The sequence below is a fragment of the Lathyrus oleraceus genome, chromosome 7 (genome assembly GCF_024323335.1).
Source record: "Lathyrus oleraceus cultivar Zhongwan6 chromosome 7, CAAS_Psat_ZW6_1.0, whole genome shotgun sequence".
NCBI classification, from domain to species: Eukaryota; Viridiplantae; Streptophyta; class Magnoliopsida; order Fabales; family Fabaceae; genus Lathyrus; species Lathyrus oleraceus.
The window spans coordinates 512509445-512534696 of record NC_066585.1 but is presented as its reverse complement, the minus strand read 5'-3'; the positions used below and the strand labels follow the sequence as shown (position 1 = coordinate 512534696).

General features: G+C 39.4%; 1 long non-coding RNA gene across 1 annotated transcript; it reads right to left on the bottom strand.

Moving 5' to 3' along the window:
- Nucleotides 1-2278: 2278 nt before the first annotated feature.
- On the bottom strand, nucleotides 2279-24611 carry LOC127101077 (uncharacterized). The gene is made up of 2 exons (XR_007794561.1): nucleotides 24516-24611; nucleotides 2279-2594 (listed from the first exon to the last, which is right to left on the bottom strand). It is a non-coding gene; the product is annotated as an uncharacterized LOC127101077 (long non-coding RNA).
- Between the last annotated feature and the right edge of the window lie 641 nt (nucleotides 24612-25252).

Sequence of the window (25252 nt, the reverse complement as noted above, 5' to 3'; positions counted from 1 at the left end):
ACTCATATTTAAATTGATATCAACCATAAAATCAGCTAAATTTTTACAATCGCATTAATAAAATTAAAATAATTATTTAAAAAACATTTAAATTAATATATCAACTAGCATTTTCAACCCTTTATTCATTAGATAACTAAAGTTTGACAAAATTACGAATGTCATTCTTAATTTACAAACATGTATTTTCTTTTCAAATAAATTGTATATTTTTATATGTGATTAATTCATATCATTCTCTTAATTATAATTTACAATAAATTACTGTAATATAAATTTAATAATCATGTTTTTCAAAATAATTTCTTAATATATTTAAAATTCAATAAAAACGAATAAACTAATTTACAATCGTGCATCGCGCAAGTCTTAATCTAGTTTTAAAATAATTTCTAATGCTTTTGTCTTAAAAATAGTTGACCCTCTTCTCTTATTGGTGACAAATAAACATTATTTTTTATTACAGAATAAAATGAATTTTTGTTGATTCATATTGAATAGTGATAGATCAATTTTAATAAATATTGATCATGAATAATTTTTATAGTAATATTTATTTTATTTAATATTTATCTTAGTAACTTTTTTATACCCATATACTGCTATAAAGTATCATATATATATATATATATATATATATATATATATATATATATATATATATATATATATAAAATACAAAATTCATTTTTTATGCCTCTAATTTTTAAAGGTGTAACATTAATTCTCATAATGAAAAAAATGTTAACTTTTTATCGAATATAATATAATAGACTTTTAATATCTTCATTAATTATTTATAATTTAACAACAATTATTTTGATTATTAAAATTACTAAATATAATTAATTATTAACAAATAAAATGATGTGAAAATGATTTCTTTTATTTATTTTCATATCGATTATTTCCTATGTTATATTTAAAAATAAAAAAATTATTTTGATTATTAAAAATAATAAATATAATTAGTTATTAACATGAATAAAATGATATACAAAATGATATCTTTTATTTATTCTCATATTGATTGTTTCCTATGTTATATTTAAAAAATTAATAGGATTATTTGTAATAATATTAATATGTAAGTAAATTTTTTATTTTGGTAATTTTTGTCTTGTCCTTTGTGATGCTATTAATATTTGGGATTAAAATATTGTATGTGGTATATTTTTTTAAAATAGAGTGAAATAAAATAGTAAATTTAGAACTGGAATCAGAGAAATTCAAAATAGAATTCTGCAAGAAAACAAACCTAAATCGATTTATAAAATTCATAAAAATAAATAAATTAAATTGTATCAAATCATACACGGCAAGAAAATAATAATACTATGCAAGAAAACAATCTGAACTAAAAGAACAACAACTTAGTCATATACATGTTTTTCAGCAATAGCATTCCTAGAATCAAAGTATTAGAAAGTGTTAACAGTGTTATAATCAATTTCAAACCATATTTTTCGCAGATCTTAATAATTGAGGTTAAGAGAACAAATGCAAGAATTTTCTAAATGAAATCAACATACATGTGTTTTAAGCTTATTTTGTAGATATTGTTTAAAGAAATTACCTGAAATGAAAGAAGATTGGTTGATAATATTGCAACAAATTTGTTTATTCTTCAACATTGTTCTTGTGTGAAGATTTTGAACCATTTCATAATCGAATTGTAATGGAAAAATCCAAAATAGAATTCTGCAAGAACAATAATCCAAAATTTATTTGTCTGTAACTATACGAAGGAGAAAACCTAACTTTTATAAGAGAAATTCAAAAAAGAATTCTGCAAGAACAACCGCAGACATACCTGTTTATTGTGGAAATTGGTAAACAACCGCTGGTCCTCCCTAGGCTTTAAAACAAAGGGTTACTTGCAAGATAGACCAGTTGATCCCAGGACATGTGCTAGTGCAAGTGAAGCTTGTCCAACTCGACATAATGACTTTGTGAAGAACGGTTCCTAACAAAGTGTCGAACAAGCGTAGGGTTTTTCCACACGAACGGTTTAGACAATGTTACAGCCTATAGGTGACTCGTGACCGACAACGCTATAACATTCAAAAGAGGTATATGACGAACACGCTTTTGGTAAACTCTATTATCGTAATAGAATTAGTGTCGACAGCGTAAACGACAACGTAAAATGATAACTAAAAAGTAAATGAAATTAAGATAAAATGTTCAACGGGAACAATTGAAAAGTAAGGAAGTTGCATTGAAATAAATGTGGTGATTCACGTACATAGCACTCTCAAAAAACTCTTGCTTCCTTGCGCTGGGAATGGGAAAGTTTCTTACAAGTGATTTTCAGTACAAAGTGAACACCCTGAGCCCCTTGTGGGACATTCTATTTATACTAAACTAAAGGAACTGCTCATAAGCTAAAACTCCTAGAAACTAGCACATGTTATGTCACACGATCTGCACAACCGTTGCACCCATGTCTTGCTAACTGCTCCAAATTTTGGCGCTCTTATTCTTCTTGTAACTGCTGGTTATTTTTAAATTTCAAATTTCTCCCGCCCAGACGTTAGGGCGATGCTGTCTTCTACACATTTGGCTATAATTCTTTAAGTCTCAAACTTCACCTTAGTCGACAAAATGGCCTGTCGACCAGGCCAGCTTCTCTTGTCGGCTTCATCCTTTGACTTGTATTTTTCCCACTCTGACTTGCCTCCAACACCACTTCATCCTTTGATGGGGTATAACCCCCAAATTCACAGGACTCTGTCATTAACTATGCTTTCAGCATGCCTTAGAGATTTTTCGTGGTAACAAAATTCCCCCCAATGATGCCATTTTCGACTGTCGAAGTTGGTGAGATGATGGCATATCTGAAACATCGATTTACCCCTTACTGTTTCCACTTCTACTTAGTGGGACCTCTGTTTACCCCACGCTGATGACGTCATATAATCATGGCGGATGTTTCCTCTTTCCCTCGAGACGCACAAAATCGCATCCCCATCACTTCACGTCTTTATGACTGAAACGTGCACTAGCTTCTCTCCTCCATGTGTCTGCAAACGTGGGAACGTGGGCATACGTGTCGAAAACGGAAGATCAAACGCTACCTCTTCTTCGCTCAGGGTTTTAACCCCTATAAAACCGTCACTCTTTCTTCTTCTTCCCTTTTTTCCGCCCTTTTGCTTCAGCATTCACTTGTCTCCTGCACCCTGTGAAAACTCTTCTTCTCTAAAACGAAAAATCTTCCATTTTCTCCATGGCAAGCTCCAACAAACCTTCTGTTGCTAAACTCACACATCCCATCAACATTGATGGTAGGGAGTATGTTCCTGAGCCTCCGTTTGCAGAAGAAAAAGCAAAAATCTGGCGTTCTCAGGTATTAATTCCTCTTTCTTTGGCTAATGAACCTTTAGCGTTCTTAGATCCTCTCCCAGAAAACCGACACCCAGAGATTACCAGAACAGATTCTTCCCTTTTCCCCTCCAGTCACATTTTTGAACCTGTGATTTCCGCTCAACAACCTTTCTCCCTTCGCTACGTCGACAGGAACTTCAGGACTGCTCCTCCCAGAAATTGTCCTAAGTTTTGTGCTTGGATGGACCGATTGAAATCAGAAAAAATCGACCATTGGAAAAGGACAGGCATCTATACCCTTTTACAGATTGCCCGTTGTGGCCCTCCCTAGTCTTGTGGCATGTTATTAGCTGCCCTTCAATTTTGGGAGAGTTCGACCAACTCCTTCCATACCAAGTGTGGCATGATCACGCCGACACTTCTGGACATCGCTGCCATCACTGGCTTGAAACCGATTGGCAAAGTCTTCGACTGCGAAGCTGTAGCGCCAATTTCCTTGAGGTTCGACGTTGGTGACTCTCGTAAGCCAACATACAACAATTTCATTGATCATCATGCCACCTCTGCAGGCCCTGTGACCGACGAGGAACATGTGGCTTTTTTGACCCTCTGGCTGTCCCGCTTCGTCTTCTGTTCTAGATCTATGCAGGTAGCCAAGCACTTTGCTCTCTTGGCGACCCAACTGCACCAAGAGCGTGACATTGCCTTGGGCCAACTGATTTTAGCTTCTCTCTATGAGTCTCTATCTGAGGTTGTCTGCCAAATTAGGCTCTTCGACCCCGAGAACTCCAGAAAGAAAAATGTGTTGGTCCATGACCCTTTCTGGTTTTTGCAGTTGTGGCTCAATGCTACTTTCTCCAAAGATATAGCCCCCTACAGAATGAGGAGGGTTGCGTGTCCCCCAGAGGAACGACATCTTATCTGGAAACGGTTGATCCCCCTGACGCCTATCGACAAAAACTTCCCGGCTCGTGTCGATTTTCTACCTTTTATGGCCCCTTTCAGCCGTCGAACTGAGGGTCCTGAGTGGCTCATCAGACCTTTCCCTCTGGCTGACGGGGAACACAGAGATGAAACCTTCCTCATTTGGAGGCGTTTTCTGGTCCCTCGATTCCTGTCGGCTGAGACCTCCAGCAGCAATCCTGGCTTAGTGGCTTATCAGCATAACCTTGTGGCCAGGCAATTTGGCCTTTGCCAATTTATTCCCAAGCCTCTATTCTCCTCCCAAGAATTGCTTGCCAATATCCTCTGCGGTCAACCTTGAAGCGAGATCAAAGAGGAACTCGAAACCATTTGGAAAAACCGACCACGTCTCCCTTCTCTTCCTTTTCGACCATCCTACTATTGTACCAAAGAATTCCATGATTGGTGGCAGTCGTATTTTACCCTTTATGTTGGCGCTCCTGATGCCAAACTATCTGAATTAACTGAGGCTTTTGTTTGTTTGCAGGAGAAATCGACCAAGTGTAAGGCTCTTCATGTCAAACAAATTCGTGCTTTCCAGAATTATTTCCAAGTTGTGTATCGACCAGATAATCTTCGTGGGACCATCTGGGCAGCTGCGGCCGAACTAAAGGCGAAAGTAACCGACAAGCTTTCAAAAATCAAAAACCCCGGTTACGCGAAAGACAAGTATCTTTACGCCCTTCACTTTGGAAACCTCAAGTTACCTCCTCTGCCATCTAGCCCTTTGGCTTTGGCCTTTGGTCATTTGGTTCCGGTGTGGTTTTATTGTCCCATTTCATACGTACAAAATGCCTCTAAGAAAAAGGCCGACGGAGTGGTCCCGACAAAGTATTATCTGCCTGACTACTCAGGGCCGCTTCATATTGATCCTGAATATGTTAGCGTGTTCGAATCCACACAACTTGGTAACACTTCTTTGGAAATTTTAACACTCCCTTTTAGCTGGATTTCATCGCTCACTTGCGTTTCTTTTGTTTATTCGCAGCGATCCCTCTAAATCATGTAGGTTCTGCATCTGCTAACCAACTTACTCCTTCGACACAGGAGGCTCAGGTTCGACTCTGGCTGGGTTGCTATTTCCTCTGGCTTTTTGTTTTTATTCTTAGCCATCCTCTCCCTTCTTGCAGGTTGCTCCTGAGAAATCCTCTGACGATGATGGACGCCCTATTGCTTAAGTCTTGAGGAAACCCGGTTCTTCTGTATGCCCCTATTTGAAGCATTCCTATTTCCTCTTGTGACCTCTTCAGAGAAATACTACATGGTCTCTAATATCTCACTTATGTGCAGGGTCAACCATGTTCGACATAACCTACTGTCTCCTCTCACTCCAAAAAATCCAAGAAACACAAACGCTCTGCCCCCACAAGCTCTGAGGTATTTCTTGTCGGCTTGTCTGCTCTTCTGGCTAGAATATCTGCTTATAAACTCTCTTCGTGTCTCCAACACACTTCCCAGCATAAATCCAAAAGCCATCATGGCCACAAGAGGAAAAAACATGACTCTCCCTCCAAGAGTGGCGAAACCAAGAGGAAAAGGCACCATACAATGCCTCCTCTGGAGGTTCCTGTTGAAGACGTCGACACCATTGTGGTCGACACTTCCATCCTCGATACGGTCCTTGATCCGTGGGCGTTTCACCGTCGACTGGCATCTCCCTTGCTGCTGCCTTGGGGAAAGCAAATCAGGATGCAGTCTCTCCTGCATTGACACAGGTATTTACCCGTTTTCCTGTTTACTCCTTTGGATTTTTGTACTTCTCTTACACAATTTTTCTTTCTGCAGGCTGATGCCTCTACTGAGCCGACTCAACCTGTTGCTGACTATACTCCCGTGTCACCGGTCTCTTCTCCAACTCGCCCATTTCAGTCTGTCGACACCGCTGGTGAGTTCATTGAATTCCCTATCCAGATTAGTGATAGTGACTCTGACTCAGTCACTAGTCCTGCAACGCATCCGGAATCCAGTTCAACTAGTTCTGACTCTAGTCTTTCTTCAGCTTCCTTGCCTTTGCAAGATCCACGAGGGCCAGTAGGTGTCGGCACCAACAAACAACAACCCTCTCAGATTACTCCTCCGTCGACTGTTTCTCCCTCTCCTCAAATTACTCCTCCGTCGGCTGCTTCCCCTTCGACTTTCCCGGGGCTGGCGATCAAGCCTTCTGCTTTAGAAGCAATTGCCAGGCTCCGCAATCTGGTGAAATCGCGTGATGCCTCTTCAAACTCTGAGCAGCTCTATTCTGGCAAAATGGGCCCTGAGGCGACGAAGACTAAGGCTCTCATGGGCAAAATCCGCGTTCACGCATTGAATCATGACCTTCCTTTCATGCTCATGCATGAACCTGTTGTCGGTCCAGAGATTCTGAGCGTGCTTGCCCAACTAAAGGGTGTCCAGCTCTCTGATTATGCCAAACGTGCAATGGCGGCTCTCGAACAAATTCTGGTTCCCATGCTGCACCACATCGACAACGTCCAGGACACTGAACGCCAGATTGCTGCTACTGAGGCCTCCGTGAAGGAGAAATGGGAGTTGGTGACGCATGCCGACGCGGAGGTCACCAATATGTTGGGGGCTATGGGGGAGCGGAAGAAAGAATTGACCTTCAAACAAACACGGGCCACTGAGATTCGTCAACAAATTGATGTCCTTTGGCGTCAAATTGCCACTCTGGACAGTGAGTTGGAATCAATTACCAAGGAGGAGTCACGTTTTATCGACGAAGTGCTAAAACCTGCCCAGGCGACTGTGGAGCAAACCACCAGTGATGCCTTAGCGGTCGCTGAAGAGCTTATGGCCGTCGAAGGGAAGCTTGAAGAGCTCAAAGCCCACGCCGACACCTTGGAGCCTGCGTCCTTGCATTACAATTTTGAGCTTAAGTCTTTCTAATCTAAGTTCGGCCAGCTTTGACCGTTTTTATTGTCTGTACAAGTTTTTGTAATATTTAAACAATGGCTTCTTGCCACTTTAATGTTATCTTTCTTACTTTTAGCACGGTATATTTATTTTCTGTGCCTTTGTAGCTGGTTTCTAATATAGTTATCTCCAACCTTATTCTTTCGACAGTTATTTAGTCTGCCAAAATTTTGACCTTTTGAAGGACAAGTCTATATTTTTTCAAGTACTTTCCATTCACTTTTAAGATTCGCCTATCTGGTGCCAACTCTTCGACCTCGTAGGCGTTGTTAGAAAAAGCCTGCAAAACCTTAAACGGTCCTTCCCAATTAGGGGACCGTTTACCCAAAACTCTATCATTTCTGTCCATAGGCAGGATCACTCTCCAAACCAGGTCGTCGACAGCAAACACTTTACCTTTCACCTTTTTATCGTAGGCTCGGGCGACTTTCTCTTTCTGCCTTTGTAGGGAGTCCAACGCTAACATTCTTTCTTCATCTACGTCGACCAATTCGTCTGTCATCATACTCCAGTAATCTTCAGAAGGTATTTCGTACTGCCTTTGGGTTCTGACCGCCTGGACCTGAATCTCTACTGGCAATACTGCGTCATGCCCATACACCATTCGAAATGGGGTTGTTCCAGTTTCTTCTTTTGGTGACGTTCGACACGCCCACAAAGCTTGATCCAACGTCTTATGCCAATTTCTTGGCTTCATTCCTATGTGTTTTTTTATTAGGCTGATGATCACCTTATTAGCAGCTTCGACTTGGCCATTCGCCTGTGCGTAATAGGGGGTAGAGGTCAGTAATTTGATTCCCATTTCTTTTGCAAAATCTTACACTTTTCGACAAGTGAAAACTGACCCCTGGTCGGTTGTAATAGTTTCTGGGATGTCAAATCTGCAGATGATGTAACTCTGGACAAAGTCTATCACAGCCTCTTGGTCCACATTTGTTAATGCTACGGCTTTGACCCATTGTGTGAAATAGTCGATACTGACTAACACATACCTTTGTTGTTTCGACGAGGCTGGCCTTATTTCTCCTATAACATCCAGAGCCCATCCTCGAAATGGCCAGGGCTTCACAATTGTGTGCAGCTCGCTTGCAGGCACATGCTGTATGCCCCCATGTAATTGGCATTCTTGACAGCCTTTAGCAAATTCAATGCAATCTTTCAGCATTGAAGGCCAATAAACTCCTGAGTGCATCAAGAGCCATTTCATCTTCAAGCCTGCTTGATGTGCCCCACACGCCCCGCTATGTATGCTTGACACAGCCACGTATGCCTCACTTTTTCCTAGGCATTTTAATAACACTCCTTCGACCATCTTTTTGAATAATTCATCATTTACCAAGATGTAGCTAAGGGCCCTATATTTTATCTTTAGATTTGTCGACCCCACGGGATTGCGTAAATAATCGACTAGCGGTTTACGCCAATCACTTTCCCCCCCGTCGTCGACAGCCAGAATTTCAAAATGATTTTTATCTACGGCTCCCAACTTCACGATCGCCAAATCTGACGGTGACAACACTGTTGCTCGTACTTTCTCTCTTACTTGGACCTCTTCATCCTGGTCTTTCGACGCTTTGTACCCTGAGGCCTCCTGCGCCAAATCATTTGCTCTTTGGTTTTCTTGTCGTGGAATGTGTTGGAGATTGACTTACTCAAACCTCTTGAGTAATCTGATTGTGACCACAAAGTACATGATTAAATTCTCTTTAACACACCTGTACTCTTTTGATGCTTGTTTAATCACTAACTCCGAGTCTCCCATAATTTCGACATTCCTTGCCCCCAATTCTAGCAGTAGTTCAAGTCCGGTGATCAGTGACTCATATTCTGCTTCATTATTGGTGCATACCCCTTCGATTCTGTATTTGAACTCTGCTGGAATTCCATCTGGAGAAATTATGACTCCTCCTATCCCAGATCCATGCTTATGTCTTGATCCGTCGAAGTATAGCCTCCATGGTGCTAAATCTACGTAATTCTGCGCCATTTCGACCATTGAATGGTCGACAAGAAAATCCGCTACTACCTGCTCTTTCATCGCTTTCAAAGGTACGTATGTCAGGGAGTATTCTGTTAACGCTAAAGCCCATTTCCCAATTCGACTATGCAAAATTGGTTTAGATAACATGTGTTTAATAATATCAAAGTGGGAAGATACGTACACATCAACAGGCTTGATATATTGCTTTAGTTTCATACAAGAGAAATACAGGCATATACATAATTTTTCTATATCACTATACCTAGTTTCAGGATCATTAAGCATTCGACTAAGGTAATACACTGGTCTTTCGACACATTTTTCATCCTCTTGGACTAACATACTTCCTATAGTCGATTCTGAGGCTGCAATATACAATCTCATTGGCCTATATCTAACATGAGGGGTCAGTACTGGAGGCCTAGTCAAATACTCTTTGATTTTGTCGAAAGCCTCTTGGTGTTCATCCTGCCACTCGAAATCCTCGTTCTTCAGTCGAAGTAGTGGGGAGAATGCTTTTGTTTTGCCACTTAGATTTGATATAAATCTTCTAAGAAAATTTATTTTTCCCAGAAAAGATTGCAACTCCTTTTTGGTCGACGGAGGCTTGACGTCCATAATGGCTTTTGTTTTGATTTGGTTTACTTCAATACCCTTTTTATGCACCACAAAACCAAGGAAGTCACCTGCTTGCACACAAAAAATGCACTTTAATGCATTCATTTTTAATCCACATTTCCTCATCCTCAGAAAGGCTTTTCGAAGATGTTCGACGTGAGCATGTTGACCATTTGATTTTATCACAATATCATCAATATATACTTGCATGAAATCTTCAATAAAATCATGGAACATTGAGTTCATTACCCCCTGGTATGTTGCTCCGGCATTTTTCAAGCCGAATGGCATGACAACCTACTCATATGTCCCCAAGGCTCCTGGACATCGAAATGCCGTCTTCGACACGTCTTCTTCTGCAATAAAAATTTGGTTATATCCAGCATAACCATCTAACATGCTTAAATATTCAAAACCAGCGGCCGAATCGACCAACATTTCAGCCACGGGCATGGCATACTCATCTTTTGGGGTGGCATCATTTAGATCTCTAAAATCAATACATACTCTTAAAGACCCATTTTTCTTTATGACTGGCACAATATTGGCCAACCATTCGACATACCTTGCAGTTCGAATAAACTTTCTTTTCAGGAGTCTTTCTACTTCTGCTTTTATCTTTGCCATGATCTCTGGGGCGAAACGACTGGGCGTCTGCTTCACTGGATTTCTTCCAGCTTTTATTGGCAGCTTTAACTCGACCAAATCTCTACTTAAACCAGACATTTTGTTATAATCCCAAGCAAAACAGTCCCTAAATTCTTTAAGTATGGATATTACTTTAGACTTTAGTTCTTTGTCGATGTTGGCGCTTATGTATGTTGGCCTTTTCTCGCCATTCTCACCAAGGTCGACTTCTTCCAAGGGGTCTTTCGGTCGGATTTTCTCTGGTGCCTTTGGGTCTTTTTCAAACCCTAAAGGCTCATTGTCATAAATGCAGTCCAGACGCTGCATGTCGAGGTTCCTTTTAGCCAAAGTTGGCTTGTCTGGGGGTTCTGGCCCAATAGCCATACGTCCTTCTTTATTTAACGCACAAGCTTCAGCAGCCATGTTTTCTTCAGCCTCTAGAGCCGACTTTATTTTGTTCTCGGCAACGTATGCCAAAATCTTTCTTAGAGCTTCTAACTCAGACATCATCAGTGACGTCCCCCCAGCCTGTCGGTCGGATACCTGTGTAGGGTGGATCATCCAAGCGTTCCACATCGCAAATGAAATGGTGAGTCTCGTGCAGAGTTAGAGAGACGAAAGCTTCACTCAGATTAGCATACACATCCTCAGCTGGAAAGCAAGGAGAGATGTTGGCCAGCTTTCTTTCAAACTCCTTCTTGCCGACATTATTTACGTCAGCCATAAAGTACCCTTGGTCGGCTTCGATATTTTTGGCCACCCCATCTTCTCTCCAAATCACCAACCTTTGGTGCGCTGAAGATGGTACAGCTCCGACGCCATGTAGCCACTCTCTGCCAAATAGCAAGTTGTAACTTGGCTTAGCGTCTATCACCATGAATAATGTCGGTCTGGTTATTGAACCCACCGTGATATTGACCATAATCAGTCCCATGGTGCTTTTCGTCTTTCCTCCGTAGTCCGACAAAACCACGTTATTAGATCTGATGTCGGTATCATACTTGCCAATCTTCCTCAGAATATGGTGCGACATGATGTTGACCGTGGCACCACAATCGACCAAGACTTTATTGACAGTTACGCCTTCCACTTTTGCCCTTATCAGCAGTGGTTTCAAATGATTTTTCATGTTCATCGTTGGTCTTTCGAACACTGCCTATTGGCTTTCAGCAGACCCATCGTTCAGCACAAAATAGCATTTTGGTTGGTGCAAAGCCATTTCTTCAGCGTCAGCATCGTCTACCGACTCTCCGACTTCAGTCACACATTTATATTCTTGTGGTAGGATTGACACCATGTTGACCAGGATGTCTAGACTTGCTTCAGATTCTGAATTGAAGTCATCAGTCACTTCTTCAGAACACTTTTCAGTTGGTTGACGGACGTACTCTCTTATTCGTTCCTTCGCTGCTTTGTCGACTTTCACAACAATTTTCTTCCCATCATTCGCCTCGCTGGTCATGCCTCTTGCAGTTTCTCTTTCGGCCTGTTTACGCCTCTGAAAACGTCTTCATTGAGTCCTCGACATGGGGTTCTTCCCCAAATAGTTTTAAGAGACATGAGTCCTTTTTTCAGACTTAAACTCACGCCTGTAGTTGATTGCTAGACCTCCTCTAGCAGCAGCAGTAGTAACACCTTGTGGGGTGTCTTGCTTTCCCTGAGGCTTGATCCAAGTACCTCTAGGGGCACTTGCCGACGGTACAAAGCTTTTAGGCCTTGCTTGGTTATTTCCCACAACCTTTTTTGAGCCTCTTTCATTCTAGTAACCCCTGGTCGGCACATTCCTTTTGCTTTTACCTAATTGCAGTTTCTGGAAATTTTCCGCCGCTATTTTGTCGGTGACAGCACCACACCTCGGGCACAGGCACACTTGTGAACCCTTGTTCTTGCAGCGATACAGAAAATCCACCAAGTCTTCATCAGCCCTTGGGTAAACTTCAGTTATATCGACATCTGGGCTTTCCCCAGTTTGCTCCAGCATGTTGGCCTCATCATATTCGGTGATCTCGACCATGTTATTCTCGACTGGCTCCACGAACAAGGCTTCCTCCTGGTGAAGAGGATCAGCGTCGATCTTCATTCTGCGACCAACAAATTTCAGCTTGCCTTCTTGAATTGCTTTCTGAACCAAATCCCTGAAAAGGTAACAATTAGAGGTATTATGACCAAGATAGTTATGATATTTACAAAACCCTCTTTTCTGTCTCTGTTCCAACGATGGTATTTTAGTACCAGGAGGTACCACCATTTGCCCATCTTGGACCAATAAGTCAAAAATTTCCTCACATTTCGACACATCGAAAGTATAAGTTTTCGAAGGGAATTTTGGATTGTGTTCTATAGGATTTTTCCCTTGTGCAGGCAGCAATGATCGACACTCATAGGCGGACCCTGGCTTTAGTTCAGCCACGTCGATTTCTAATTCGGTCGATGAAGCATAATCAGCCTCACGTATTAGGTCTGTCGCGTCGTATTCGACAAACGCTACATTTTCTTTCTTAGACTTATTGTGCCTAACGTTTTCTAACCTTAGCCGTTCTAGATGTCGAACTCTATCAGCCAGTTGTGACATACTTTTCACAAAAGTTGGATCTATCTTCTTCCTAATGGAATAATCTAAACCTCCTGCGGCCATTTGAATTAGTTCATGTTCTGGCACTTGCGTAAAACACCTAGCCTTTAAGGACCTAAAACGATTCAGATAATCATCGATGCTCTCAGCAAACCTTCTCTTGATACTAGACAATTCTGCCAAACTAATTTTGGAGTGTCCTTCGTAAAACTGTTCATGGAACTTCTTTTCTAATCTGGCCCACGAATCGATTGAACTTGGGGCCAACGAAGTAAACCATGTGAAGGCAGCCTTAGTTAGAGAGGAGGGGAAGTTTTTTACTCTCAGACATTCATTATGAGCTATATCTCCTGACTCTGTTAAGTATCTGGCAACGTGCTCTATTGTCGATTCACCAGACTCTCCCCCCAATTTAGTGTACTTGGGCACTTTCATCCCATTGGGCGCCTCGGCTTGGAGAATAAACTCAGCTAACGGGGAGGCGTATAATGGCCTTTGCAATGTAGCACCCATGCCATTTCTAGCCATAATCCTTTCGACAATAGTTATCAATTTATTTTCCACTGCCAAGTCTTCTTGTCGGTGTTGATCGACAATTTGATCAGCATCCTGGTGTCGGTTAACCATTATCATCTAGTTACGTCCCGCGACTCCTGATTCGACGCCTTGATTTTGAAGGGGTCTAATGATTTGTCCTTCGTGGACTGTCTCCTCCTCCGCTGCCCCTATCTCCATCTGCACAGGAACAGTCGGTCTAATCATTTGTGTCATTTGTCAAGCCGGTGCCCCCAAAAAATTGCACAAGCGTGTCAATTGGTTCGCCACCTGCCTATTTGTTTCAGCAGATTCTTGTATTAATGGATTAAAGATTGTGCCCATCTGGTTGGTCAACATGTTAACCAATTCATGGTTACTATCGTCCATTTTCTGTCTTAACACTGCTACTGAAGTGTTCGACAACGGCATGGTTCTGTTCTGAGTATTATTCCTCATGTTGCCCCCTTGCACCTATCCTTGCAAGGGAGGATTTGTATCTGAAAACAGTGTTGCACTGGATGTCGACTGATATCCTGGCATTAAAGAATACGACATTCCATAAAGAGGATCTGTGGTGCCAAAGCGAGGCACATAAGGTCTGAACGTCGTTATCGTTGATCCTGAACCCCCCGGTGGAGGCTGAGGAATTGATGTTCCAACCGCACCCGTAGTCGACATGGTTAGGGTTGCACTTCTCATCGGTGGCAAAGTGGTAACCTGTGAGATTACTGTTTCCGTGGTGGATAAAGTTCCTCGTGGCACTTCATCCGTGTTAGTTTCTGACATTTTCACAATATTTCGTGGCTTACTATACAGTTTGCCACTTCTAAGTTTCATGCACTTTCGCAACTGCTCTAGCACCGTCCCACTGGGCGTGCCATTTTGTTTACTGTGGAAATTGGTAAACAATCGCTGGTCCTCCCTAGGCTTTAAAACAAAGGGTTACTTGCAGGATCGACCAGTTGATCCCAGGACATGTGCTAGTGCAAGTGAAGCTTGTCCAACTCGACAGAATGACTTTGTGAAGAACGGTTCCTAACAAAGTGTCGAACAAGCGTAGGGTTTTTCCACACGAATGGCTTAGACAATGTTACAGCCTATAGGTGACTCGTGACCGACAACTCTATAACATTCAAAAGAGGTATATGACGACGTAAAATGATAACTCAAAAGTAAATGAAATTAAGATAAAATGTTCAACGGGAACAATTGAAAAGTAAGGAAGTTGCATTGAAATAAATATGGTGATTCACGTACATAGCACTCTCCAAAAACTCTTGCTTCCTCGCGCTGGGAATGGGAAGTTTTCTTACAAGTGATTTTCAGTACAAAGTGAACACCCTGAGCCCCTTGTGGGACATTCTATTTATATAAACTAAAGGAACTGCTCATAAGCTAAAACTCCTAGAAACTAGCAGATGTTATGTCACACGATCTACACAACCTGTAAGTTGTAAATGCGCCTAAGAGGGGGGGTGAACTAGGTGGTAAAAATTTCTTCGATCTTGTTTCCGATTCTTGGTTATTTTTCGTTTAAGTACTGAAAAATAAATTGCGGAAAGTAAAAAGACACCGGAAATTATAGTGGTTCCCTTCACACTCCGAAGGTACTCCACTCCCCTTTCGACTCGAAAGAGATTTCACTATAGTTAGAATTATTATACAGCCTACTCACACCAATGGTGATGCTTACTATCTAACCTATAGGTAATCAAGTGTATGAAGAACAATCCTCTTCAACACTTCACTTGTTTCCAACAATCCTGGACAACAAGGTATGATACAAAAATCTGAACTTAATTAAAAAGTTGATGATGAATCTTGAATATATTAATCACTTGGATTAATCTTCCCCTTGGGATATCAATCACTCAATGTAGTATACAAGTGTTCAAACCAAATGATATGTATTCTTAGCAAGGTATATGAAGGTTTAATGCAAAGAATACTTTTTTAAGAAAGTTTTTTGGACACTTGATAAAAATCTGAGTTTTTATAAGAATGATTAATTGAAAGTGTTTGCAAGAAAGGAGGTGGTCATAAAAAATGAGTAATGATGTTTATATATTGCTACAAACACCTTTTTGAAAGAGTATGATGAATGAAAGGATGCCATGATTCAAAGGAATGCAAAGAAAACATTTGAATGAAGAAATGCACCAATCTGCCAAAATTCGTCAGTGGTAACCGGTTACTGCTCGGTGGGTAACCGGTTACTTGCTTCCAACGTCCAAAAAATATTTGAAAAACAACAGTGGTAACCGGTTACTGCTCGGTGGGTAACCGGTTACTGAAGCCCAGTTTTGAAAAATAGAATTTGGCAGAATGTGAAAAATGAAATGCAATACATCCTAATTTTCTATATGAACCAAGATATCATGGAATAAATATTTGAACACTTGTATATCATATTAGTGAAAGTTTTAGATATACCAATGATGATACTTAATCCTTTGAAATGATATACTTCACTTGAATCTTTACTCCACTTCAATTCACTTCAAGTCTTTGACAACTTTTTGATCTTTTCACATGAGAATTGTTGAGAGATGTTGTAATCATCAAAATCATCAAGAAGCCATGATTTCACAATCTCCCCCTTTTTGATGATGACAACTCACTACTTGAAAGTTGATTATAAACTTGTTTCTCTAATCCAAGGATATCTCCCCCTATGCAAGTGCTCCTCCTTTCTTTTGGAATATGAGCAAAGCTTTGGAAATGTGTATCTTTCCTACAAAATGTTAGAGAAACAAAAACAACAAGCAATTCTTCTCCCCCTTTGTCATTAGCAAAAAGGTTGGGAAAAGACTTGATAAAAAACAGTCATACATTCACAAACATAATAAGCATTCATTCACAAAAATGATAACCAACATTTAAACACATAAAAACATGATATTGTACTAGATAATTAGAAACATAACACATAAAAACTACAACATAGATATGATAAGAACATAAACAAGACCATAACACTTAATCACTTCCGGAACCCTCTTCCATCTCCACATCTTCTTCTTCATATGACGGTTTAGAGCGGTAAAGCTTGAGAAGTTTGTTAATCCCACGCATTGCTTGATGATGATTGGATTTCATTTGCAATTTCATAGATATCATCTCATGATGAAGAGATTCCAAGGAATATCCTCCTTCCGGCGCAGCAAAATCCAATTCATCTCTATATCTATAAGTGCCATCCGGAGCAAGAACAATTCCAGTATTCTTAGTGATTGTGGTTTTGTTGATCTCACACAGTTGTTCATCCATCTCAAGATATTCTTCATTTTCAAGAGGAACATTAAAATAAGCCAATAATTTTGAGACAAAGTAAGCATATGGCAGCCCTCCGGCGAGACCAAGTTGATGTCTCAAATGATAAAAGAACAAATATGACCAATTTATATCCCATCCCATTTTCAAGGCTTTAATCAAAAACACATCAAAGTAGGTCACTTGAGCATGATTAGAATGTCGAGGCACCAAAATGTATGCTAAAACATAGTGTAACATCCGGTCACTAACAGTCAAGGATTTAACATACTTGATAACACGAGATGATTGAGATTGTCTACCAATTAAATCATCATGAGTTCCACGAGAAATCTCAATAAAATAGTTCAAAGTATCAAAATTTTTCCATTCCTCACTTGGAATAACTCCGATATGGAATTCATATCCCTTATTTGGAATTCCTAAACATTTAGAAATATCTTCTAACCCAATAGACATCTTAGTATTGTTAACAAAAGACTTCATACATATGTCACCAAACTCATCATGTGTAAACTTAATATTGCGATAAAAAGTTTTAACCAATTCGGGATAAATCAAGCCTACCTCAAAGACCAAATCTTTAACACCAGAATTTTGCAGAAGCTCCTCAAAATTGAAACTATGAGCAGGAAAGGCAGTGAACTTCACATATTTTGTCTTCATCAATTCCCTTCTACCAACTTCAGATTTGTATTTCTTAGCCTTTGAAGGTTGCATGTCCACAGTTTCTTCCCTAATTTCATCAGCTTGAGAACTTTCACCAATAAGTTGCTTTCCTTTGTTCTTCTTGGAAGGAGCCATGATTTTGGTTTTGAGAGTTAGGGTTTGAAAGGGAAATCCGAAAATGGAACTTGAATTGAGAGAGGTGAAGATGGTTGGATGTTGGAAGAGAGAGTGGGTTTGATATTTAAGAGGTTGATTTAGGATTTTGAGTAAGTGGGTGTGATGTTCTTGAAAATGGGTTTATGACATAGAAGGTGGAAGGTGGAAGATGGAAGATGATAGTGTTCCAAGACAAAGTGATAAGATAAACACATATAAAGAGTGCAACACATGTGAATGTTTTAAATTTTTTTTTTTTGACTTTTTCAGTGGTAACCGGTTACTACCCCGCAGGTAACCGGTTACGCAAGCAAAAATACGAAAAATAAATAAAAAAAACACGAACAGCGGTAACCGGTTACTACCTTGCAGGTAACCGGTTACTCAAGCCAAATATGCAAAAACAGTAACTTGATACAACAAATATGGTAAGGAATTTTCATAAATTATCACTTAGACATGTTTAAGCACATATTAAGGCAACTTTTAGTCAAAAACACATATCATGAAAAATAATATACATTGTAGAAAAATCGAAAAACGTCATACTTTCGACATAGAATGCATAAAAAGTGAAACTTACCGAACTCGAAAAATTATATAAATTACATACCTTTCATCCTTGATGATGTACCATGAATATTCGACGAAAAAATCAGAGATCCGTTTCGCTCAAAATTCCAAGTTCTCGGCGAATTTTGAAAAATGGCTCTTTTGCAAGTGGCTTTGTGAATATGTCCGCTAATTGATTATGAGTATCCACAAATGTGACTTCGACATCTCCGTTGAGCACATGATCACGTAAGAAGTGATGTCGGATGTCTATATGCTTAGTTCTTGAATGCATGGCGAGATTCTTTGTAATATTAATGGCACTTGTATTGTCGCATCGAAGTGGAATGCATCTGAGGTTTAATCCGTAGTCATCAAGTTGCTGCTTAAGCCATAGGATTTGTGCACAGCAACTTCCCGCCGCTATGTACTCCGCTTCAGCCGTACTTAGAGCAACACACGATTGCTTCTTGCAAGCCCATGAAACCAATGCATTTCCCAGGATGTGACACGTACCACTTGTACTCTTACGATCTATTTTGCATCCTACATAATCCGCGTCAGAATAACCAACTAAGTTACAAATGCTACCTTTGGGATACCATAGTCCAACGTCGGTTGTTCCTTTGCGATACTTCATGATCCTTTTTACAGCGGTGAGATGTGACTCCTTTGGATTTGCTTGGAAACGAGCACACAAACACACACTAAACATAATGTCAGGACGGCTTGCCGTCAAATAAAGTAAGGAACCAATCATACCTCGATTCTTCGTAACATCAATTGATATTCCAGATTCGTCTTGATCAACATATGTACCGAAGCCCATAGGTGTAGCCATTGTATTACAAGTATCCATTTCAAACCTTTTCAACAATTCTTTGCAATATTTAGATTGATTGATAAAGATGCCATCTTTTAATTGCTTGATTTGAAGTCCAAGAAAGTAGTTCATCTTTCCCATCATGGACATTTCAAACTCTCCTTGCATCATCAATGAGAATTTCTCGCATAGATCTTTGTTAGTTGAACCAAAAATAATATCATCAATATAGACTTGAACTAGTAAAGTATCACCTTTATCTTTCTTGATGAACAAAGTCTTGTTAACCTTGCCTTTAACAAATCCCTTTTCACAAAGGAAATTACTAAGACGATCATACCATGCTCTTGCTGCTTGCTTCAAGCCATACAGAGCCTTTTTCAACTTGTAAACATGCGAGGGATTCTTGAAGTCTTCAAAGCCCGGAGGTTGTTTGACGTAGACTTCTTCATTGATATATCCATTTAAGAAAGCGCTTTTGACGTCCATCTGAAAAAGCTGAAAATTCATTGAACATGCATAAGCAAGTAATAAGCGAATAGCCTCTAACCTTGCAACGGGAGCGAAAGTTTCTTCAAAGTCAATGCCTTCTTCTTGATTATAACCTTGTGCTACCAATCTTGCTTTGTTACGAACTATGATACCATTTTCATCAAGCTTGTTCTTAAACACCCATTTGTACCGATGATGTGTTTATCACTTGGTTTAGGAACAAGTTCCCAAACTTGATTTCTTTCAAATTGATTTAGTTCTTCTTGCATTGCTACTATCCATTGGTCGTCACTTAAGGCTTCAACAACTTTGGAAGGTTCGACTTGAGAGACAAATGCCATTCAAGCATGCATCTTGAAGGTTGAGTCTTGTTGAAACACCTTGGCTAATATCTCCAATGACTTTGTTGATTGGGTGATCTCTATGTGTTCTCCACTCTTTTGGAAGATCATTGTTGGTTGACTTTTGTTGAATCGGTTCATCATGATGTTCTTCTTGTTTTTCTTCTTGAATTTCAATGAAGTCTTTAGAAGTATCTTCTTTGGAACTATCTACAAGATCATCATCACTATCACTTGCAACAATATCCTCTTTCGAGGGGTTAGATTCATCAAATTTTACATGCATAGATTTTTCTATAGTTAAAGTTCTTTTATTATAAATTCTATAAGCTTTACTAGAGAGAGAGTAGCCGAGAAAAATACCTTCATCGGATTTCTCGTCAAACTTACCAAGGTTGTCTTTGTCGTTGTTGAGGACAAAGCACTTACATCCGAAAATATGAAAGAAAGAAATATTTGGTTTTCTCCCTTTGAAAAGTTCATAAGGGGTTTTCTTGAGAATAGGCCGAATATTAACACGGTTACTTACAAAACATGTTGTGCTCACCGCATCCGCCCAAAAATACTTAGGAAGATTTGAATCACTTAGCATTGCCCTTGCAAGTTCTATTAATGACCTATTCTTCCTTTCTACGACACCATTTTTTTGTGGAGTTCTTGGTGCGGAGAAGTTGTGTGAGATTCCATGTTCTTCACAAAATTCTTCGAATGAGGCATTTTGGAATTCTCCACCATGATCGCTTCTAATGGAGATAATTGAAAGAGACTTCTCATTTTGAATTTGCTTGACATACTTCTTGAATGCTTTGAAGGCATCACTTTTCTGCACTAAAAACAATGTCCAAGTATATCTAGAGAAATCATCAACAATAACTAATGCATAAACGTTACCTCCGAAGCTTTTTGTGCTCGATGGACCAAAGAGATCCATGTGCAACAATTGTAGTGGCCTAGTTGTGGACACCACATTCTTGGAAATGAAAGTTGACTTAGTTTGCTTTCCTTTTTGACAAGCACCACACAAGCCATCTTTGATGAATTTGATCTTCGGCAATCCAATGACTAAGTCATGCTTGATCAATTTATTCAAGTGCTCCATATGAATATGAGTAAACCTCTTGTGCCATAACCATGAGTCATTGTTGTTTGCCAAGAGACACCTAACATTCAAAGACAAGTTATCTAAAGAGATTTGAAATATATTATTAACTCTTTTACCTTTTAGCATAACTTCATGAGTAACTTCATTTTCAATCAAATATTCATCTTTAGTGAAGTTGACTTTGAAACCTCGGTCACACAATTGGCTAATGCTAAGGAGACTATGCTTTAGACCTTCTACAAATAGGACATCTTCTATAGTTGTTGAAGGCGGTGAACCAATGATGCCTACGCCAAGGATTCTTCCTTTGTTGTTGTCACCATAAGTAACATATCCTTTGGCCTTAAGCGTTAGATGTGAAAATTTGTTTAAGTCACCCGTCATGTGCCTTGAACACCCACTATCAAGATACCATTGATTTGAGGAGGTCTTCAAGCATACCTACAAAAAAGAGTTAAGTTTTATTAGGTACCCAAATTGCTTTGGATCCTTCAAAGTTAGTTCCTTTCTTAACCCATACATAATGGCCTTGAGCAACACTGAAGTTTCTAACATAACATGCATTAGGAGTATGACCTTTAATACCACAATAGAAACATGTAGGCTCAAAGTTGCTTTTATATCTAGGGGAATAAGATTTCTTTTTATAATAAGATTTGTTCCTTTTCCTATTATTATATTTATGAACCACTTTAGGCTTGTTACTTTTATCTAAAGGAATTTGTTCTTTAGCTTTTACAAAAATGGTCTTGTTAGAAGTTTGTTTAGCAAAATTTGAATAACCTAAACCACTTTTATCATTTGAGTATCTTTGACTACTAAGAACATGTTCCAATCCGATTTGACCTTTTTCATATCTTTCAATAACTCTCTTCAATTGAACTATTTGAAAAGCAAGTGACTCACATTTAGTGCATGCAAAATTCTTGATTAATTCTTCCTTTTCATCTTTGAGATTATTTTTCATTTTCTCAATATTTTCTTCCAAAGTTGATATTTGATTCTTTTGAGATGAAATGGTTTTGTATAGAATTTTGCATTCACTTAAAAGTTCATCAATTGCTCCTTGAGCATCATTATCAAAAATTGAAAAGTTACTACTAACCTCATCGTCTTCATCGTCGGAATGATGTGATGCCATCAATGCTAGATTTGCGCTTTGATCACTATCGGAATCCGATGAAGAACTTATTTCATTGTCATACCAAGCAATGTAGGCCTTCTTATTGTAATCCTTCTTTCCTTTGTTGTCACGATTCTTTGCGAGTTTGGGACATTCCGGTTTGATGTGGCCTTGTTTTCCACATTCATAGCATGTAATGTCTTCATTGGATGTTGATGCTTCTCTTTCTTTGTTCTTTGAGAACTTCTTTCTTCTTGTGTAACTAGAGTTTCCAATATTATTTTTTGCACCAAAATATTTTCCTAGTCTTTTTACAAGAAGCATAAAGTTTTCGTCCTCTTCGGGATTGTCTTCTTTCTTCACAACTTTGGAATCAACTTTTAAGGCAATGCTCTTGGATTTCTTCTCTTGGACCTCATGTTTCTCCAATAGTCCAAGTTCCGTCTCATATTCTTGAAGCTTTCCGAATAAAGTAGCGGATGTCATTGTTGATAAACTTTTCTTTTCGGAAATCGCTGTCACTTTGGGTTGCCATTCTCTTGTTAAAGACCTAAGCACTTTAAGATTAAGTTCATCATTAGTTAGTGTCTTACCAAGTGCTTTCAAGTGATTTGTCAAATGCACGAATCTTTTTTGCAAGTCGAGGGTTGATTCTCCCGGTTGCATTCGGAATAACTCGTACTCTTGACTTAACGTGTTCAATCTAGATCTCTTGACTTCGGTCGTTCCTTCGTGAGTTTCTACAAGAGTATCCCATATTTCCTTTGCCGTTGTACACGTAGAGATGCGGAAGAATTCATCCATTCCAAGTGCACTTTGTAAAATATTAATCGCCTTTTTATCATAGAGAACCCTTTTCTTATCATCATCATCCCATGATCCTTGTGGCTTTGTTGAACTAGCACCGTTGACAACCGTTGTAGGAATAAAAGGACCATTTTGAACCGCCTCCCATATGTCACTTCCTTGTGCTTCTAAATGTGCCTTCATACGGATTTTCCAAAAGTCGAAATATTGACCGGAAAACAAAGGAGGCTTGTTACTACTACCACCATCTTTAAATACACGATCATTGTTTGCGGAAGCCATCTGAATCTTTAGGAACAAGTTACCTATAACTTTCTCTGATGCCAAATGTAAGTTGTAAATGCGCCTAAGAGGGGGGGGGGGTGAATTAGGTGGTAAAAATTTCTTCGATCTTGTTTCCGGTTCTTGGTTATTTTTCGTTTAAGTGCTGAAAAATAAATTGCGGAAAGTAAAAGGACACCAAAAATTATAGTGGTTCCCATCACACTCCAAAGGTACTCCACTCCCCTTTCGACTCGAAAGAGATTTCACTATAGTTAGAATTATTGTACAGCCTACTCACATCAATGGTGATGCTTACTATCTAACCTATAGGTAATCAAGTGTATGAAGAACAATCCTCTTCAACACTTCACTTGTTTCCAACAATCCTGGACAACAAGGTATGATACAAAAATCTGAACTTAATTAAAAAGTTGATGATGAATCTTGAATATATTAATCACTTGGATTAATCGTCCCCTTTGGATATCAATCACTCAATGTAGTATACAAGTGTTCAAACCAATTGATATTAATTCTTAGCAAGGTATATGAAGGTTTAATGCAAAGAATACTTTTTTAAGAAAGTTTTTGGACACTTGATGAAAATCTGAGTTTTTATAAGAATGATTAATTGAAAGTGTTTGCAAGAAAGGAGGTGGTCATAAAAAATGAGTAATGATGTTTATATATTGCTACAAACACCTTTTTGAAAGAGTATGATGAATGAAAGGATGTCATGATTCAAAGGAATGCAAAGAAAACATTTGAATGAAGAAATGCACCAATCTGCCAAAATTCGTCAGTGGTAACCGGTTACTGCTTGGTGGGTAACCGGTTACTTGCTTCCAATGTCCAAAAAATATTTGAAAAACAACAGTGGTAATCGGTTACTGCTCGGTGGGTAACCGGTTACTGAAGCCCAGTTTTGAAAAATAGAATTTGGCAGAATGTGAAAAATGAAATGCAATACATCCTAATTTTCTATATGAACCAAGATATCATGGAATAAATATTTGAACACTTGTATATCATATTAGTGAATGTTTTAGATATACCAATGATGATACTTGATCCTTTGAAATGATATACTTCACTTGAATCTTTACTCCACTTCAATTCACTTCAAGTCTTTGACAGTTTTTTGATCTTTTCACATGAGAATTGTTGAGAGATGTTGTAATCATCAAAATCACCAAGAAGCCATGACTTCACACAACCGTTGCACCCATGTCTTGCTAACTGCTCCAAATTTTGGCGCTCTTATTCTTCTTGTAATTGCTGGTTATTTTTAAATTTCAAATTTCTCCCGCCCAGACGTTAGGGCGATGCTGTCTTCTACACATTTGGCTATAATTCTTTAAGTCTCAAACTTCACCTTAGTCGACAAAATGGCCTGTCGACCAGGCCAGCTTCTCTTGTCGGCTTCATCCTTTGACTTGTGTTTTTCCCACTCTTGCTTGTCTCCAACACCACTTCATCCTTTGATGGGGTATAACCCCTGTCGCATCCGTGAAAAACAACCGGCGGGAAAAACAAACAAACAGAGCCGCCACCGTGCGCTATTTATCCCAAAGGAGGGAAAGGAAACGCTTGAAGTAAACCTGGAAAGGAAATGGTCTTACGACCGGAGATGCAAGGATTGGGAGTCGGTTACGCAAGGGGAAGGTATTAGCACCCCCTCACGTCCGTCGTACTCGACGGGATCCACGCTCAGAAGAACTAGAACAAGGTTGCTAAATAACTGCTCAAAGAATGCACACACACTGGAATAAAACACAGATGGAAGAAGAGAGGAACGGGCTCGCTAGGATATCGCATCCTATGCCTACGTATCTCATCTGGAATGAGAATCAGAGCTACCGTAGTTCGGCTAACGCACGCCGAAACAAAACACACACAAAGACGCTGAAACATCAGAGCAAACACACAACTGGAAACGGAATGCCAATCGCTGGTCTTACATCCAACTCCGAACAAAAGAAACACCCACAGGAAACTGAATGCCAATCGCTGGTCTTACATCAGACTCCACAAAAGAAACAGGAAACAGATAGCCAATCACTGGGCTTACATCTGACTCCACAAACAAACAACAAACTGGAAACCGAATGC